Source organism: Galeopterus variegatus, unplaced genomic scaffold (assembly GCF_000696425.1).
Source record: "Galeopterus variegatus unplaced genomic scaffold, G_variegatus-3.0.2 Scaffold4165, whole genome shotgun sequence".
Taxonomy (NCBI): domain Eukaryota; kingdom Metazoa; phylum Chordata; class Mammalia; order Dermoptera; family Cynocephalidae; genus Galeopterus; species Galeopterus variegatus.
This window is the reverse complement of record NW_007730276.1, coordinates 101,539-122,707: the sequence shown is the minus strand read 5'-3', so window position 1 is coordinate 122,707 and position 21,169 is coordinate 101,539. Positions and strand designations below refer to the sequence as shown.

General features: G+C 44.0%; 1 pseudogene; it reads left to right on the top strand.

The window, feature by feature from the left end:
* Positions 1 to 6,518: 6,518 nt before the first annotated feature.
* LOC103602475 lies at positions 6,519 to 20,210 on the top strand (annotated as a pseudogene).
* The last annotated feature ends 959 nt before the right edge of the window (positions 20,211 to 21,169 follow it).

Here is a 21,169-nt window from a genome sequence, read left to right as displayed (position 1 = left end):
TCAGAAGAATGGAAAGATGGCAAGTGAACAACCTAACACTTCACCTTAAAGAACTAGAAAAACAAGAACAATCCAAACCTAAAGTTAGCAGATGGAAAGAAATCATTAAGATCAGAGCAGAACTTAATGAAATTGAAACCCAAAAAACAATACAAAAAGATCAATGAATCAAAAACTGAGTATTTTGTAAAGATAAACAAAACTGACAAACCATTAGCATGGCTAACAGAAAAAGAAGAGAGAAGATTCAAATAACAAAAATTAGAAATGAAAAAGGCGGGCCAGCCCGGTGGCGCACTGCTACAGTGCACCGCTTGGGAAGTGCGGCAGCGCTCCCGCCGAGGGTTCGGATCCCACATAGAGATGGGCCGCTCACTGGCTGAGCAAGGTGCGGGAGCAACAGCGAGGGTTGCGATCCCGTTGCCGGTCCCGGTCCGGTACGGGCACAACACTGAGGGTTGCGATCCGTTGCCAGCCACGAAAAAAGACAAAAAGGGAAGAAAAAAAAAAAGAAATGAAAAAGGCGATATTAGAACTGATTCATTTGTAATACAAGGAATCATTCGAGAGTACTATAAACAACTATACGCCAACAAATTTGAAAATCTGGAGGAAATGGAGAAATTTCTGGACTCATACAAGCTCCTAAAACTGAGCCATGAAGATGTAGAAAATCTGAACAGACCAATAACAATAAAGGAGATTGAAGCTGTTATCAGAAGGCTCCCAACAAAGAAAAGCCAAGGACCAGATGGATTCACAACAGAATTTTACCTAACACTCAAAGAGGACTTGACACCAATTCTCTACAAGCTATTCCAAAAGATTGAAACAGAGGCAAATCTCTCAAACTCATTCTATAAAGCAAACATCATCCTGATACTAAAACCAGGTAAAGATATAGCCAAAAAAAAAAAGAAAAAACTACAGGCTGATATCCTTGATGAATATAGATGCAAAAATCCTCACTAAAATACTAGCAAACAGAATAAAGCAACACATACGTAAAATTACTCACCACGATCAAGTGGGATTCAATCCAGGGATGCAAGGTTGGCTCAACAAATGTAAATCAATAAATGTGATACACCTTATCAACAAAACCATACACAAGGACCATACGATCATCTCTACAGATGCTGAAAAAGCATTTGATAAAATTCAGCACTCATTCATGATAAAGACCTTCTATAAGTTAGGTATAGACGGAAAGTATCTCAACATAATTAAAGCCATATATGATAAACCCACTGCCAATATCATCTTGAATGGGGAAAAGCTGAAAGCTTTTCCTTTATGAACAGGAACTAGACAAGGATTGCCCACTCTCACCACTCCTATTCAATATAGTGTTCGAAGTACTAGCCAGAGCAATCAGAGAAGAGAAGGAAATAATGGGCATCCAAATTGGAAAAGATGAAGTCAAACTGTTCCTCTTTGCAGATGACATGATCCTATATATCGAATAGCCTAAAGCTTCTACAAAAAAAATTTGGAGTTGAGAAATGATTTCAGCAAAGTAGCAGGATATAAAATCAACACAGAAAAATAGGTATTCTATTCTCCAATAGCGAACATGCAGAAAGAGAAATCAAGAAAGCCTGCCCATTTACAATAGCCACCAAAAAAATAAAATACTTAGGAATTGAGTTAACCAAGGATGTGAAAAATCTCTATAATGAGAACTACAAACCACTGCTGAGAGGAATTAAAGAGGACACAAGAAGATGGAAAAATATCCCATGCTCTTGGACTGGAAGAAACAACATAGTGAAAATGGCCATACTACCCAATGTGATATACAAATTCAATGCAATCCCCATCAAAATTCCAATGACATTTTTTCTCAGAAATGGAAAAAACTATCCAGACATTTATATGGAATAACAGAAGACCACGCACAGCCAAAGCAAAGCTGAGCAAAAAAAGTAAAGCTGGAGGCATAACACTACCTGACTTTAAACTATACTATAAAGCTGTAATAACCAAAACAGCATAGTACTGGCATAAAAACAGACACACTGATCAATGGAATAGAATAGAGAATCCAGAAATCTACCCACACACCTACAGCCATCTGATCTTTGACAATGGCAACAAGCCTATACCCTGGGGGAGAGACTGCCTCTTCAGCAAATGGTGCTGGGATAGCTGGATATCAATGTGCAGGCGAATAAAACTAGACCCATACCTCTCAGAATATACTTAAATCAACTCAAAATGTATTAAAGAATTAAATGCACACCCTGAAACAATAAAACTTCAAGAAAACATAGGAGAAACTCTTCTGGAAGTAGGACTGGACACAGACATCATGAATATGACCCGAAAAGCATGGGCAACCAAAGGAAAAATAAATGGGATTATATCAACTAAAAAGCTACTGTGCAGCAAAAGAAACAATTAACTGAGTTAAAAGACAACCAACAGAGTGGGAGAAAATATTTGCAAAATATACATCTGACAAAGGATTAATATCCAGAATATACAAGGAACTCAAACAACTATACAACAAAAAAACAAGTAACCCAATTAAAAAATGGACAAAAGAGCAAAATAGGCATTTCTCAAAGGAAGATATACGGATGTCCAACAGACACATGAAAAAATGCTCAACATCACTCAGCATTTGGGAAATGCAAATCAAAACCACACTGAGATTCCATCTCACCCCAGTGAGGATGGCTAATATCCAAAAGATTGTTAATGATAAATGCTGAAGAGATTGCGGAGAAAAAGGAACTCTCATACATTGTTGGTGGGACTGCAAAATGGTGCATCCTCTATGGAAAATGATATGTAGGTTCCTCAAACAAATGCAGAAAGACCTACCATATGACCCATCTGTCCCACTGCTGGGAATATACCCAGAGGAATGGAAATCATCAAGTCGAAGGTATACCTGTTCCCCAATGTTCATCGCAGCACACTTTACCAGAGCCAAGAGTTGGAACCAGCCCAAAATCCATCATCAGATGAGAGGATACGGAAAATGTGGGATATCTACACAATGGAATACTACTCACGTATAAAAAAGTATGAAATATTGCCATTTGCAACGACATGGATGGACCCAGAGAGAATTATATTAAGTGAAACAAGTCAGGCACAGAAAGAGAAATATCATAGGTTCTCACTTATTTGTGGAAGCTAAAAATAAATTAGTAAATACGCAAACAACCGGGGAGACGGTGAGGGAAGAAGACACAACAATTATTGTTCCTTGAAGTTGATACGACAAGCAAACAGAAAGGACATTGTTGGGAGGGAGGGGGGAGAGGCAGGAGGAAGGGAGGTTTCAGTAATTGGCCACAATAATCAACCACATTGTATATTGACAAAATAAGTAAAGTTTTTTTAAAAGAATTAGAATTTTCTGAAAATAATAATAACTCAATACAAAGACCCGGCCAATTCTGAAATACATGGCAGGGGACAAGAAGGAGATGGTCCATCCTGAAAATATGCAGAACCTAAACAATAGAAAAAAGAGCTGTGAATGGACAAGAAGGGCAGTTAATCTCTTGCCCATTTTTGTCCACGAATTTTGAGCAGTGAGTGTTTGTAATTAATTCTATGTTTAAGCTATCTGTGTGATAGACTGCATGCACTTCTCATTATATGCTTAGGTTTAGTCTTCTTCACCAACTATATTTGCTGTTGTCATGAAGTCCTTATTTAAAGTACACTCTCAGGTGTTGTTAGAGACAGATTCCCGGACCAGACGGAGCTCTATCAATAGCAGCAGAGATTCTGATGACCAGTGTGGAGAAACCAGGGCTGTGACACCATCTACAGAATGCAGCCCTAACCATAAAATTATTCCTGGCTGGGGGAAAAATGTGGAATATATACACAATGGAATACTACTGATCCATAAAAAAAGAATGAAATGCTGCCATTTGCAGCAACATGGATGAGTCCGGGGAAAATTGGGTTAAGTGAAATAAGCCAGGCAAAGAAACAGAAATACCACGTTCTCCCTCGTAAGTGGCTGCCAGGAACAAAGGAAGGGAGGGAGGGAGGAGGAATGAAGGAAGGAATGAAGGAAAGAAAGAAAAGAAAAGACCGCAACAATGCATTGACCTATCAGAAGGAGAGAACTAACCTGAGGATGCTAGAGATGGGGGCTAGGGAGGGAGGGGGTTTGGGAAGTGAGAGTTCAGGCAAAAGGAATAAAGAAATATCACAAATTTGAAGAGTGAATATGCTAATAATAAACAAAATTTTAAATAAGAAAAGAATTTCAGCACAGTGACATAATGGCATTATATTACATACAGGAAATTTCTAATTGTAGTTGTCCTTGTGACAACACAGGTCACATCCTGTGAAGCTGGCCCCTTCACAGGCTCTGGACACCCCGGATGGTGTCCCATCACAGCCCTGCTCTCCATTATTATGAACTCCTTTGTTCCACGATGTTCACTGAGTACCCATCTTCACTGCCACCAAGAAACTCCACAAACTCGGGGACCATGTCTATCCTGGTCTCTATGGAATTCCCAGAACCCGGCACAGTGCATGACATGAAAAAGATGCTCAATTAACACTCATTAAATGCATGGTGTCTGGACGGGCAACCTATGTCCTTCCTCTTCTCACAATGATGCCTGACCGGGCACAAACTGTGCATCCTCCATTCCAGCTGGAGTGATGATCAAGACAGGACTGAGCTCCACACTGACCACAAAGAAAGTCATTTGGGGACTCCTGATCTCTAAGGGTCCCAGGTGTGTGGGGACACCTGGCTAGGGGCCCTGCAGATACTCCACAAGCCAAGGAGTCCTTGGGAATGAGGGGAACTTCCCATGCAGGACAGGACAGGATAACCCAGGATCTGCTTATGCAGCACGGCAGAGAGCCCACAGGCCTCCTCTCCCTTCACAGAGGAACCCACAGATCCCCTTCTCAGTCTCCAGATGGGAGCTGCTTCAGTTCCTGGGGCATGAGGGGAGGTTTAGGGCAGACAACAGACAGAGACACAGATGAATTTGATGGCTCACCCCCAGTGCTGTGATGGAGGGAAACACTGGGCGTTCAGGAGACCAGCAATCCAGGCAGCATCCTCTCACTAAAGCCTCAAGACTCCTCCCCAGGCCCTTCCCCTAATACCCCATGGACATATGGCTCCTTCCAAGGCAGCACATTCCTCTGATGGACAGTCCTCACAGACATAAACCCAGAGTTCTCTGGACAACTCCAATCCTCTCTCTCAGCTCACCCTGCAAGGCAATGGAGTCGGCAACCTGGGGACCCACAATGAGCAGGGCCCTGACTGGAATGACCCTGAAGCCAGGAGGTTAGAGCCCATAGTGATGGGATCTGCCCAGGAGTCATGGCCACTCACACTATTTGGAGCCTAGACAGCATCCCCGGTGCAGCCCCTGACACTGGCTGCAGGTCTCCTCATACCCTCCAGGGGGCAATATCAGGATGCACAGACAAACACTCAGGATATTAATTCATCTGAGACAGGAGCCTAACTTTCGCTAAAGAGGTAAAGGTGGTGCTTGATTTCTATCCCTTGCTCCAACAAACCCTTCAGGGTCCCTCCTTCACACCTGCTCTGTCCCATCTGCCTCTTCTAAGGATCTCTAAGAACTCTGCTCTGCCAGTGGGCCCTTGCAGCTCCCATTCCCTCCTGGATCTTCCTGGGGAAAGGTGGGATGACCACAGGAGAGTCAGCCTAGCAGAGGACAGGGGCCACCCAGAACAGTCAGGGAGATCATGGATGGGTCCTGAGTCACAGCTCAACCTACAGACAAATGGAGGGAGGGTCTCCATGAAACCTTCCCCTAGGGCAATGGAGCACCTGACCTCTGTTCCCACAGACCTTTCTTTCCAGGACATGCACAACCTATACCCCTTTACACCCAGAACCTGAAGCTCCTTCTGAAACACCTAGGTCTGGGTCTCTGACCTTGGATCTAAGGCCAAGGTGGTGACACTGAGATAGAGGTCAAGTCCTCTCACCAATCATCACTCAGCTGCCCCTTTCTAGCCCCCAGAGTCAACTCTGTCACCTCCTGCTGGGAGTGCCCTTCCCACCACATTGGAGAATGTTGTGAAGAACCAGGTGATTAGATGATTTCTGTGTCACATAGGGAAATGCAGACCTGGATTTAGGGATGCAGTGCCTCTCTGTGTGGTACTGACAGACCCAAGGACAGGACACAGCAAAGGTCAGTGCTGGGGCTTGTGGGTGATCCTCTTGGTGGACAGGAATCCCTATCATCCTTGTTTCTAAAAGTGTGGCCTGGGGAACTGAAACAGACAGCGGGAAAGGGGAGAAATGCACAAAGAAGGCAGGACTGAGAGGGTAAGAGAGAAAGGCCTCCTGGCAGAGACCCCACCCCTGCCCATGTGACCTGGGAAGTGCTCCTGCCCTGGGAGGAGGCTCAGTGCAGAGGGAGGAAGGACAGCAGAGGTGACACATCTCAGCAGCAGTGCTTCAGAGCATTACTGGAGCAGAAACTCTTCTCCATAGACGGAGGACAGAGCAGGCAACAGAGGCCATGGAGCTCCCCTCAGCATCTCACTGCAAATGTCACATCCCATGGCAGGGGCTCCTGCTCACAGGTGAGAGGGGACCAATCCCTGGGTGTGGGCAGGAGGATGAGAGCACAGAGACAGGTTAACATGTCCCTGGGGAGGACAGGGCTCTGAGAGGGAACAGGGGGCTTCTGTTTGGAACCTGAAGGGAGATGACACCAAGGAGCCAGAAGACTTGGCAACAGGAAAATCACATTTCTCTAGGATTGAGAAGGGGCAGGAAAATCTTGTTTGCTCTTTGCTTTCCAAGCTAATCATCAGCAAACACTACATAATGAAAAATGATAACAATAACTTCGTCAGAAGGACACTCCATATAAGAACACAACTGGGGCATTAAACATTGTGCTTAACCACCTACCTCAGAAACTAGCAAAAAACCACCAGGAATCACAGGGCCCTGGGAACATTCATCAGTTCATCCACAGGTGTCTTCGGCCTGTTCCAGGCACTGTGATACATAAATGATCACACAAGCCCCTGCCTTCGTGGAGCTCATGCTGTAGTGGGGAGGAAAACACACAAGCAAAGAGATCTAGAAGGTGAGGTTAGGTGCTGACAAGAGCCATGGACGGAACGGAGCAGGGAAAGGTCAGAAAGTGAAGACCCAGGGGCTCTAGGGGAGGAAGTCAGGGAAGATGTCTCCAAAGAATGCCCAAATGTGAGGAGTTATCTAAGGGTAGTGTTGTCCTGCAGACAACAGGGAAGAGTATTCCAAATAGAGGGAATGGCAACTTCAGAGGCACTGAAGCAATAGTGGTCACACTGCTGACCATGATCAAGTAGGGGACACACTCCTACACACATATGCTCTCTCTCACACACATGCACACACACAAATACTTAAGTATCATATACACACACATGCCCACACATACATACACACACATCTCCCAAAGCTGAAGGATAAGGGAGTATCATATACACACACATGCCCACACATACATACACACACATCTCCCAAAGCTGAAGGATAAGGGGAAATACTCAGAACCAAAGGCTCCATCTTTCCATCCCAATACATAGGTCCCAATATTTACTTATTTCTCCCTCTTCCCTCCTAGTTTCACTTTTAACCTTCTGGATCCCACCCCCAACTGCTCAGCTCACTATTGAATCAGTGCCCTTCAATGCTGCCGAAGGTCAGAACGTTCTTCTACTTTTCCACAATATGACAGAGAATCTTCTAGTCTATCACTGGTACAAAGGGCAAGAAGTGCTCAACAACCAACTCATTATATCATATATGATATATACTCAAGTAAATACCTCAGGGCCTGCATACAGCGGTCGAGAGATATTATTCCCAAATGGATCCCTACTGTTCCAGAATGTGACGCTGGAGGATACAGGATACTACACACTACAAACCATAGATATATATGTCAGCACTGACCAAGCATCCGGACAGTTCCATGTATACCGTAAGTGATTCCTCTATGGCCTCTGGGTGTTGGGGTGGGGTCTATTCTACTTCACACACACAGAGGACTGTAAGGCCTCGATTGTGCCTACATCCCCCTCTGCATTATGTTCACTTAATGGTGTCCCATAATTCTCATAGACTTTCTTCACTTTCAAAAAAAAAATTTTACCCTCTTACTGGGCTATTTCAAAAGCTCTGTTCTTCAAGTTCAGTAATTCTCTCTTCTGCTCGATTTAGTCTGTTGGTGAAGCTCTCAATCATACTTTTTATTTTATTCATTGAATTCTTGAGCTTCATTTCTGCTTGGTTCTTTTCCCTGATTTCATCTCTTTGTTAAATTTCTCATTCAGATCCTGAATTGTTTTCCTGATTTCATTGAACTGTTTGTCTGTATTCCCTTGTATCACATTGAGTCTCATTGAGATCATTATTTGAAATTCCTTTACTGGCATTTTGTAACTGCCCTCTTCTTTGGCATCTGTTGTTGGAGCTTTACTGTGTTGCTTTGGGATCATTGCATTCCCTTGCTTTTTCATATTTCTGTGTCCAAACATTGATATCATCATGCATAAATGAGTAATTGCTTTTCGCATTTTATGGAGTGGATTACATGGAAATGATTTTTTCCTTATGGTGAGCCCTACGGTGTCTGTTGAATATGTGGCATTGACTTTGTTCTGCATTGACTCAGTAGCATAGTTTCTATGTCATTTCTTTAGTTGCAATCTCTTTATGTGATATCTGCAGGAATGTGTACAAACACTTCTGCTGTTTTACTGGATTGGAGCTTCCTGGCTAGTTGTTGGGCCAGGCATGTGTGGACACAAAGGGCCAAATGGCTGTTTGGTGGTCTTATGAGGCTCAGAGTTTCTGCCTGCTCAGCTATCAGGCCATGTGTGGGTGCAGCACTGAGGCTGTCTCCAGGGGATGGTGCACTTCCTGATGATCTTTGGGGCTGGAAATGGGTGAGCCTGGGTACAAGATGGGGCAACTCTTCCAAGGCTTGTCAAAGGAGTGAATGCTGCTGTCTGGGCAGCTGACATACATAGGCACAGCAGAGCCAGATGGCTCTATGCAGGCCTGCCTGAGGACACAAGCCACCACCCCATTCACTGTGCAGCAGGTTACAGGCACACATCAGTGCAGCAGGGTCTGGCAGTTCTGGGAAGGGCTGCTGGATAAGCAGTCAAGCCTGGAGCCTGCCAACGAGGATGTAGCAAGGCCTAGCAACTTCATTATGTTCTACCAGAGAGAGGCAATGTCACTGCCTGGTTCATTGTCAGACAAGCAGGAGGCATACAAGGTCAGCAGGGTGCAGGCAAGGGTGCAGGCAGGTCTGGCAGCTCTGCGGAGGCCTACTGTAATAAGGAAGAGCTGTTGCCCTCTCTGCTGTTATTCAGGGAGCAGGTGACCACTGGTGCTGCAGGGCCTCACAACTCTGTAGAGGGCCGTTGGATCAGGCATTGGGCCTGGAACAAGCCTACAAGGGCACAGCCAGTTCAAGAGGTTCTGTAGAGGCCCTTCCTGGAGCATCACAGCCACTGCCTGCTCTGCTATCATTCAGGAAACAGCAGAGTCTGATGGCCCTGTAGAGGCCTGCTATGAGAAGGCAGGCCACTGCCTGATCATTGTTGGTTGGGAAGCACGTGTACACTGGTGAAGCAGGCCCTGGCAGCTCTGTAGAGGGTCGGGGGAAGGCAGGGCTGATGGCAGGCTGGTTGTTGGCTGATGCGGGCACCTGTGGGCTTACCAGGCCCATGGGTTGTGCAGGGCAGGTGTGTGCAAATGTGGTGGACCACCGCTTACTGGCAGTTTCCCCCTGAGCAGGTAGGTCTGCTTGTTCACCTGGGTGGGTAGGGGCAGGGGATGCCATGCCGGTTCAAATGCTGGGGTATCAGTCTTTCTGTCTAATCTTGGCACCAGGCACCTGGAGTCCTGGTCCTGCAGACACCCCTGTGAATGTGGTGGAATGAAGGTGGGCCCTTAGGATAGAGGAAGTCTGTTTCCACCAGCTGCCCAGGCAGGCTACACTCTAGAACAGTGCTTAGCTTCAAGATGACACTGTAACATAACTGCTTAGGCTGGGGGTGGCTTCCTCTCTCTGGTCTTCTACTATGAGGCGGTGAAGCTGCACAAACTCCCAGTAAAACTCTAACTGGGTTTGGGGAATCTAAGGACGGGGGTCCCTCCTCTGGCAGGGATTACTGACAGCAGTGTAAACAGATGGGGTTTTTCCAGCTCACCTTTTCTCTGCCTGACTCCAAGCCAGTCCCTGTAGGGGGACAGTGGGACAGAAACACCTCAGCCTTCCCCTCTGACCAGTTCTGTCCTCTTAACAGCACTCACAGGTCTCTCTCTACCACGGGAGTCGCTGATTTCAGACTTACTTTAGCACCTTCCTTTGATCCTACTGTGATCCTGCTGGACGTCAGAGCTGTGCCTAAGACATTATCCTACTCTCCAGAGATATAATCCTTTCAGGAATTGGTTCTAGATCCTGGGTGCTAATAACAATGTTTATGTATGGCAGAAATTTAACTTTCCCAACTTTTATTTCACATCCACCAAACACACACGGTCCATACAGGTGCAGTGGGAGAAGAGACATCAAAGAGCAAGGATAGATAACATGGCTTTGCTGCCAAAGCCAACAGCTACTGCCTGTTCCCCTCACTCTTTTCTAGCTCATTCCTTGGATTATGCTCCACCATTATTAGTTCACTAGATGAAGTCAGTCACCATCTAACACCTGGGCAGAACTTTCCCACCTTGTGGCCCTGTGACCTGATTCCTGAACTGACTCCGTACTTGCTCCTGGTCTCCCTTTGTCATTTCTTCTCAAACACCCAGTTCCCATCATGACCCACCCTAGACTATCCTTTAAAAGGGAAGCCTCAGAGAAAACTTTCCTAGGCTGAGCAATGTACAGCCTGAAGATACTCAGCACCCACATGTCCCGAAGTTGGTCAGGGCGTCAGCTTGTGAGGGAGGATCTAGGAGAGACGCCAGGGGGTCTGTAACTCCTAGTTTTGTGTCTGTCCATGACCAAGTGCTGCTGCTTATTTCACATGTGAGAAAGCATGCTTCTCATAGACACACAACAGGCAGCGTCACATTTTCTGAGCCCCCAAATTCTCATACATCTATCTTGTGACACACATGCCTTCCTGGTTCTCTTAGGATCTCAGGTGAGCTGAGAGGAGAGATATGCCAACTCTGATTGAAAAATGCCTTTGGAGGAATCACAGGTACCACACAGGGCAATCTTCTCTCTGTTCTCTGTGCAGCGGAGTTACCCAAACCCTCCATCACAAGCAACAACTCCCACCCTGTGGAGGACGAGGACTCTGTGGCATTAACGTGTGAACCTGAGACTCAGAACACAACCTACACGTGGTGGATAAATGGTCAGAGGCTCCAGGTCAGTCCCAGGCTGGATCTGTCCCTGGACAACAGGACTCTCACTTTACTCAGTGTCACAAGGAGTGATACAGGACCCTACGAGTGTGAAATCCAGAACCCAGTGAGCACCCGCCGCAGTGACCCAGTCACCCTGAATATTTCCTGTGAGTAACTTCTGTTCCCATGTCCCAGGCTGTCAGCCCAAATGCACACAGCCAGAGTCCAGGGAACTCAGTCCCTCCCACGTCCAGGTACAAAAACCTTCAGTTCTGGACACACAGGCTGGCCATGTCTTCCTGCCCCGCGCCTATTCGGGCACATACAGCCATGAGCCAAGAAGAGGAGGGGAGGGCTTGCTCCTGTCTTGAGAGGCTCAGGATCAATGACATGTGATGGGAGGAACAAGTTAATGTCTCAGACTCAGGCTCAGTGAGCACAGCGGTTATAGTTGGAACTTTTTAAAATTTTTATTGAGTCATAATTGATTATACATATTTGGGGGGTTTGACATTGACATATGTTGATCAAATCAATATTACTAGCATATATATTGTTACAGATCATACTTATTTTTTATGCCCCTTGTCCAATCTCTCCCTATCCCCTCTCCCTTTCCCCTCCCTCTTCTGATAACCCTAGATTTCTTCTCTCCTTCTGAAAGAGTAATGGTTACTCTGTTGATGTGTTGCCTAGATCATCTGTGCAATGCTGAAAGGTATGTTCGGGTCCTCCAATATTATAGCAGAGCAGATGCTTCTTCTGTCACTCTGGAACGGGCTTTGTGGAGAGAGACATCCTCTTCTTTTCTTTGGTCTCTGCTGGTGACTCTCCTTGTGTCAATGCACTGCAGTGGCTGGCAGACCACCTGCATGGTGCTTGTAATGTCTAGCCACTTTTGTGGCAGCTGTGGTTACTGTGGTGTCTGTGGTGGGTTATATCACATGGAGGTGATGTTTTTGGCATGCTCCTTGATGCTGGTGGTGTGCCTGGTTGTGGGGAGGGGTCCAAACCCCAGATCTTCACCTCAGGTCCCTTGGTGGACCCTGAGGCACTGGTGGTGTGCCTGCTTGTGAGAGGAGGTCTGGCATCTGCCTCCATGCCTCAGGACCCACAATGGGCTCTGAGGCACTGGCACTGTCCCTGAGCTGGGACTCATTTTTTGTCCTTTGCTTACTTCTAAAAGAGGGGAACTTCCTGTGTGGACCAGTACTTGAGCTGTGTGATTTAGATAAATTTCTGCTTTTCTGCTGCTTCCCTAGGGAAGTCTTTTTGTGCAGCTCAGGGTGTAATGGTTGACTTATACATACTTCTGGCTCTCCAGAGACCAGGTGCACCTGGGTTGTGTAGAAACTCTGATCTGGGCCTGAGTCTTTTCATCAAACTGCACCCCATGCAATTCTATATTTCTAATCAGTCTCTTCTGAGTCATCCTTCACTGCCTTGGGTGCAGGTCAGCTGTCCTTGCTGTGCCCCAGTGTTCCCCTGGTGGGCTTGTCTCCCCCACTGCCCACCCTGCAAACACTTCCCACGGGATGGGCCATGCACGAGTCCATTGCGATGATTCACTGGACTCTAAGTGGCTCCTTTTTTCAGTTGTTGTGTCTCCTCACTCCTGTGTGGGTCCACGGGAACCCTCTTAGTGGTCTTGCTGGTCAGGGGCCACCAAAGTCCTCTTCTCCCCCTGCTGCCTCCAAGCAACTTCATCCAATGGGCACAGCTGTGGCTTCTGCCAGGTTTTTCTTTCTCTCATCATGGCTTCTCCCCCCTTCATGCACTCCATAGGTCTCTCCTCCTCTTCTGCTGACCTCTAGCAGCCACAGTTTGGCTGTTGTATCTTTGTTATAGTTGTAAATTGGTTGATTTGTAAGAGAGAGAGTGATGCTGGGGACTGTCTATTCCTCCATCTTGACCAGAAGCCCATGGCTGGAACTTTTTAAAACAAGTTTGACATGGCTCAGATCGATACTGTGACCCTTCTAAAAGGTGTTTTCTCTTCCCTCAGATGACATCATGTGTGGCTTTATTCTCTTTGTTCCAAATGGCCTGGACACCCCCTCTATTTCCCCCCCAGACTCATCTTACCATACAGGAGCAAACCTCAGCCTCTTCTGCTACTCGGCCTCTAACCCTTCCACACAGTGTTTGTGGCTTATCAATGGGAGACCCCAGCAATCCACACAAGAGCTCATTATCCCCAACACCACTGTGAGTGATAGTGGATCCTATACCTGCCTTGCCTGTAACTCTGCCACAGGCCTCAACAAGACCACAGTCAAGATGATCAAAGTCCTGCAGCATCAGCACCAAGCTCTGGGGTGGTGTCGACCTTGTTTGCAAAGAAATTCCAGGAAAAAAACTTGTTTCTCAGCCTGCATCCCACAGGCACAAACAAAACCCTAATTCTCCCCCTGAGCCCTCCCGCTCCATCTCTGCAGGCTCTCTCCTCGCCTTGCTTCTCTGGTTTCTCATCGCTGAACTTAGGTCCTTACTGGAATGTGAGGAGGGGGTTCTCTCAGCCTTTAGAAGTTCCATGTAGTGGGAGGGGCTTCACAGAAGGGACAGGAAAAAGGGTCATCAAGGTCAAGTTGCTTCTGTCACTAACATGTCCCCTTGTCACCTTTTTGCTTTCTTTTACCTACTGCATGAGCTACAAAAAACATACAAGTCTGATATATCATTTTGGCTTTGATTTGCATTTCCCTGATGATTTGTGATGTTAAGCATCTTTTCGTGTGCTTTTTGGCCATTTGTTTATCTTCTTTGGAAGAGCATCTATTCAAGTTCTTTGCCCATTTTTAATTGGGTTGTTTAGTTTTGCTGTTGAGTTGTAGTCGTTCTTTATATATTCTGGATATTAATTTCTTATCAAATATATGATTTGTAAGTAATTCTCCCATTCTGTAGGTGGTCTTTTCACCTTCTTCATGATGTTCTTTGATGCACAAAAGATTTTAATTTTCATGAAGTCCAATTTTTCTTTTGTTGCCTGTGTTTTTGCTGTCATAGCTGAGAAATTATTGGCAAATCTAACAGCATGAAGCTCTCACCCTATGTTTGCTTCTAAAAGTTTCATAGTTTCAGCTCTTTCATTTAGGTATTTGATCCATTTTTGAGTTAATTTTTGCACATGGTGTTAGGTAAAGATTGAACTTCATTCTTTTCAATGAATATCCAGTTTTCTCAAATCATTTGTTGAAAATATTATCCTTTCCCCATTGAACAGTCTTGGCACTCTTGTCTAAAATCTTTTGGCCATATATGCGACCATTTATTTCTGGGCTTTCTATTCCATTCCATTGGTCTATATGTCTTTCTTTATGACCATACTACACTGTCATACTACACCCTTTTGATTATTGAAGCTTCGTGGCAAATTTTGAAATCAGTACATCGGAGTCCTACAGCTTTGTTTTCCTTTTTCAAGACTGGCTATTTTGGTTCCCTTGCAATTCCATGAATTTTAGGATTGATTTCCTATACATACAAAAAATATCCCTGGGATTTTAAAAGGGATTGCATTGAATCTGTAGATCACTTGGGGTAGAAATGTCATCTTAACAGCATTAGGTTTTCCAATCCATAAAAATGGGATGTCTTTCCATTTACTTAGGTCTTCTTTAACTTCTGTCAACATTGTTTTGTAGTTTTCAAGGTACAAGTCCTGGTTAAGTTTATTCCTACATATTTTATTCTTTTTGAAACTCTAAGAAATAAAATATTTTTCTACTTTGCTTTTGGAATGTTCGTTCTTGCTGTATAGAAATACAACTAATTTTTACATGGTGATTTTCTATCTTGCAACTTTGCTAAATGTTTTTATTACATAAATAGGTTTTTTATCAGATCTGTAGGTTGTCTACATATCAGTTCATGTAATTTGCAAACAGAAATGTTATCACTTTTTTCCATTTTGGATACAATTTATTTACATTTCTTTCCCTAGTTGCTATGGCTAGGACTTCCAATACTATGTTGAATAAAAGTGCCAAAGGCAGGCATCCTTACCTTGTTCCTGATCTTACAGGGGATGTCTTCAGCCTTTCACCACAGAGTATAATATTCACTGTGAACTTTTTATATGTCACAGAGTATGATGTTCACTGTGAACTTTTTAGATGTGGTCTTTATTATGTGGCAGTAATTTCCTTCTATTCCTAGTTTGAGTGCTTTTATCATGTAAGAATGTTGAGTCTTGTCAGATGTTTTCACTGATTTAATCTCCTTACTGTTATAGGAATATTCAGATTTTTAATTTTTTCATGATTCCTTCTGGTAAGTTTTGTGTTTCTAGGAATCTGTCCATTTCATCTAGGTTATCCAATTTGTTGCCATACAATTATTCATAGTACTCTAATAATTCTTATTATTTCTACACAATTAATAGCAATGTCTCCACCTTCATTTCTGATTTTAATGATACAAATCTTCTCTCTTTTTCTGTTAGTCAATGTGATTAAAGGTTGTGAATTTTTTGAAATTTTTTGGAAAACTGAATTTTTTTTCGTTGATTTTTTTACTGATTTTCTATTCTCCATTTTATTTAACCCCAGCCTAATTCTTTTTGTTCCCATTTCTCCACTAGCTTTGGCTTTAGTTTGTTTTTATTAATATATCTTTAAGTTGAAAAGTTAAGTTATTGATATGAGATATTTCTTCTTTTTGAACATATGCTTTTGCAGTTTTAAACATCTTGCCCATGATTCTTAACGTATCTGAGCCTCAGACTCCTCATCTGAAAATTACAATGACTACCTTCTTCATGGTATTACTTTGAAGATTTTATGTAACAGTTAATCAAAACTTCAGCAAAATGACACACACAGAGGAACTGTTCCATAACTCTTAACTGATATTACTACTATTGTCATTAGCCTTGAAGACAGGTAGCTCTAGAGTGAAATCCAAGATCCACCTCTTACTAGCCCTTTTGGTAAGTTTTTCACCACTCTAAGTCGCAATGTTTTCATCTGTAAAATGGAAATACTGTCTACTTGACAGAGTTATCTTATGGATCAAATGAAATACATGTAAAGTACTTAGCACAAGGACTGGCATATAGTAAGTGCCCTGTAACAGTAAATAGCATTAGCATCAATCATCAGCCTTCAGTTCACTGGAGAGTGCTCCACCCAAAATGGTTGCAACATAAATAAAGAAGAAAAAACAGATGCAAAAGTTATTATATACATCGGAGAGAGGGCACTATACAAAATACCTACTGGGACATGGTTACTGCCTAGATATGGGAGAAGGAAAAAAGTAGTTCAAAGGCAAAGTCTCTAGCCTGATGATTTAGTTTTTATCCCCTGAGATGCAGCCAAGATGAGACATGCATGATATTTATTGCGGTAAACACTGGTGATATAAAGTGGGGCAGGAGTGGGAGAAGCCTGAGAAGCATCACACGATGAAGCAGAGCTAATCCCTGTGAAGTAGAAAGAAAAGCAAGGAAATTTTAGACTTCAAAGAGAGTTTCTGCAAGACTGATGTGAGTTTTTGAGCCAGTCCCCATCAGAGGAAAACCATGTCTCTCAGGACTGGTCTTGCTTTCATATCTGTGCTGGGAGCCCATGGGTGGCATGATCTCTGTGCAAAGGAGGTGGTGAATTCAGAAAGCAGTAGCCTGGGGCTTACATCAGTTAAGCCCTTGCCAGAGGAGAACTGAGAGGCACATATTCATGCCTTCCCTAAAAATGGGACACTGAGAAAAAGATGCAACCAGGAAAGTAGGAAGTTACAACAACATACCAAAGAGCAGTCAGCCTTTCTCACATTTCCCAAGCCTTCAAAAATATCTGAGTGCAGAAAGGCCAAGATGGAATTGAGGGAAGACTAATCACCAACACAGAAACACAGTGAGAGAAAAAAGAAAAAGCCATAAGGATATAGTTGGCTAATCACCTCCCAGCAAACTTCCCACAGAAAATGTATTTCTTGAAGGAAAAAATAGAGACTATTCAGGCCGAGAGCTATTTCCCAGGGCACACATACTGTAAAACAATTCCACCTTCATTCATTCCTTTTTTTTTTTTTTTTTCCATGACAGATAATCCAGTAACAGGAAGTTCTCCAGGTATTTCAGCTGGGTTGCTTGTTGGCATCGTGATTGGAGTACTGCCTGGGTGGCTCTGACATAGCAGCCCTGGTATGTTTTAGGGAAGATTGGTAGGTATAATATCTTTTTCTCTGCTTCTGTTTTATCCAAGGCTCACTGCCATCCTTGGGAGAGGAAAAGGTCTTCTTCACCTCCATCTCTGGGCCTGGATCTCCTCCTCCTACTTCTCCCTGAACTCCTATTTCTCAGCACTAATTCTTGCAGGTCTCTTCTTCCCTTGTCTTCATCCTCACTGTACCCCACTGTGTCCTGGACATGGGTGTTCCCATCCCCCTCTGGGTTAGAGGAACAGGCCCAATGATGCTCCTCTGTCTTCCAGTGAAGGAAGCCAAAGTGCAGGAAGAAAAATAAATGAGGAGATGAAACGAGCAGTAAGGGAAAGCTCTGTTGGCCACAGTAGCAGGAGGAGGGAGGGATAGGACAGAAAGAGAACCTAAGAGAGAGAAGAAACAAAGAAAGTTCTCTGGAACAAAAAGTAAAGTGAGAGAAAACATTCATCTACCCCTGAAAAACAAAACAGGAAAGGTCTTAGGGTAGAAGTACACACAGAAGCAGTCGATAAGGAAGGGACCTAAATGTGAACACCCAGCAAACAGGAAAGGAGTAAACACTGGAAGGGATCATGGTTGGATTAAAAAATGAGGCCCCAAGAGAAAAGGCAGTACCATCCACAGTATGAACGAACACCAAGGAGCCTCAAGGAATCATCTACTGACCGTGTCCTTCCTAACTCAGGGAGCAAAGATCCTGTACGTGGGAATAACAGTCACAGTGTCTGATATTTATTTAGGACAAGTGACCAGAGTGATCTCACAGAGCACAAACCCTCAGCCTCCAACCATAGTAAGTAAAACCAGCCACCCATTGAGAAGTGGTGTGTTCCACCACGTGCCCTGACCTGGCAGGGAGTCCTGGATTCCCAAACCACTCCCTCCCTCCTGAATTTTTACAGAGGGAGGCTCCATTTCCCAACCCTCAGTTGGCTTAGGTTCTCTCTCTTCCAGCACAAGAGGGCCCTCAGAAATCCCCAGAAGAGAGGCTCACACACCTAGGCTAGGCAGGCCTGAGTCAGATCCCATGTCTCTAGGACCCATTTCCTCATCCTTACTCCTTCCTCCTCCTGCCTCTGTTACATACACATGTGGGTATTCTCTCTTGGTGAAACTTTCCTGGTTTTGTGGGTGCTCAGGGAGCTGTGGGCCTCAGAACTGACTTGTTTCTGGAACATATTCCTGAGAAACACATTTGATAAAAAAAAATTAAAGCATTGATAACTGGTAGAAATCTTCAGAGGTGGATTGAGGCCTCCTATGGCTCTATTCCTGCCCCAACTCTGGCACTAATGCTGGGTCTGAACAACAGACTGTGAGAGAAGGAAATTCCCTTACTATTCATGGGCTACCTCCCCTCTCTCCCCTCATCTGCCACCTCCCTCAGGTAGAAATAACAGGCCATAAGTCGGCTTTGCATTTCCAGAGATTGATAACTCTTCTTTGCATCCCCAGGTCAGGACCATTCTGACAACTCCCCTTACAAGGTAAGCACAGCCAGTTTCATGGCTCATTTTCTCATGGAAATGTCTCTGTATAGAATGGGATATTCTTGAAGATACAAATGTGAGGTCAAGTTTGGGTCAAAGTTCCTCAATGCAGCAACAAACAAAGAAGTATTGGTTAATCATGCCCACGAGTCTACTCATAGCAAGAATGTGCACTGCAACCATCCCTATTCTGTGTTTGAGACCAGGTGTGACTCACTGGTTATGTGACCTTGGGCAAGTAACTCTACATTTTTGATCCTTTGTCATCTGTAAAATGGGCATTCTGCCTACTTCAAAAAGAAGTTGAAGGGATGAAACAAGATAACATTTGTAAAGCACCCAGAACAATGCCCAGAACAAGGAAGGCACTAAATTGTTCTGTCTCCTCCACCTTCAATCTGGCCCTGCTCTTATTGTCAAAAGGGTAATTTCCACTCTAATAGTTCTGAGGTCCTGCTTCCTTTATTTTATAATTATTTTACACAATTTTTCTCACCTTAACATCTCAATGGAGTACACACATATATACTGAAAAGCGTTCAAATTATAAACATGCTTTCATAGTTTATGAACTTTCACAAGCTGGACACATCCATGTAAGCAGCACCCGAATCAAGAAATACTACATGACCCCTCCCTCCTGAAAAACTCTTCCAGTCACTTCTGTCTGAAGACTAACCACAGACTTTTCTTTCAATGCTCCAGATTACTTTTGCCTGTTTCTGCTCTTCCATACATGAAAAATACAGCATAACTTGTGTGTATGTGCAGCTTCTTTCATTCAACATGATTCTGTGGGATTCACCCATATTGTTCTATTTATTTTTGGTCTGTTTGTTCTCATGGCTATACAAATATACTACATTATGAGCAGCATTATCTGTCTCTTCTAATGACCATTCATCAGAATACTAGCAAGAAGACAAAGGGTAACATTCTTTTAGCTTCTCCATAGTGAAAAGAGGCGTCTGCATGTGGTGCTGAATCACACTAGGCAAGGCAAGACCCTGACCTGTGACACTGACTTGACTGATCACTGCTCATACTTTTCAGATGGATGAAGTTGTATATTCTTCTTTGAACTTCGATGCCTGGCAATCACCACAACCATCTTCAGCCTCCCCACCCCAACAGACACAGAAACAGTTTATTGAAAAGTAAGAAAGAAGTAATGCAGCCTGTACAGCTCACTGCACTGCAGATGTGTTCCAAGTCTCTCACCCTCATTACTAGGGGATCCCTTTACCTTCAGGGCAAAAGGAAAGAAGTTTCCCCTACATTTTCCTCCTTAATGCAGCACCTTCAGGTGCTTGGTCACAGCCCCTCTCTTCAATATCAATAGATGAAAAGGTACATCCAGGAGTCTGTAGGAAAACTAACCTTTCCTGTCACCAAAATTTGGCAAAGCTGACTTTGGGAGAGATTTGTCATAACCCCTCACCCTTCCCCATCTCCCGATCTAGACTTGTTTTAACCTTACTGGTAAACAGTATTTTTGGGAGACCATCTACTTGAACACCAAACCAATATTGAGTTACGACTGGAGGCTCTGTAACCACTTAACCAATTAAGCTGTAGCAAAGTAAGCTGTTTTTACCCTGTGCTTACATTTTCTAATAATGCTGTCAAATTATGTTATTAGTTGAAGTTTTCTGACCCTGCTCTGGTTCAGGGGGCTGATTGATACTTGAATAATTTTTGTTTTACTTTGCTTCTTTTTGCTCTGTTTTGTTTTGAGTTTTCTTTGCTCGAATAAACTCAGTTGAAACTTAAATTTGTCTAAGGCTTTTCTCTTTGGTGTATTTCATGCACTTAACAGGATCTGAAGAGGAGCTCCAGTGATCCCCAGAAGCATGAAGTTACCAGGCATAGGTACCTGCTGAGCTCATTGTGCTCACTCTTTACTTGCCACATCTGGGGATTGTGAATAAGTTCTCTCTCAGATTCCAGTGCTCCAAAGATTTGCATTTTCAGCTATGTACATTTGTATGCGAAAATTTTAGATCCAAACTGGGTTTGAATGTCACAGCAAAAACAGACCTGGGTTCAGTAGGTAGGTTAGGTTACTAGAAGACAGGAAATCATGGGTTCATTTGGATCCAGGGCATCTAGATCTCCACCTTCTTGAACT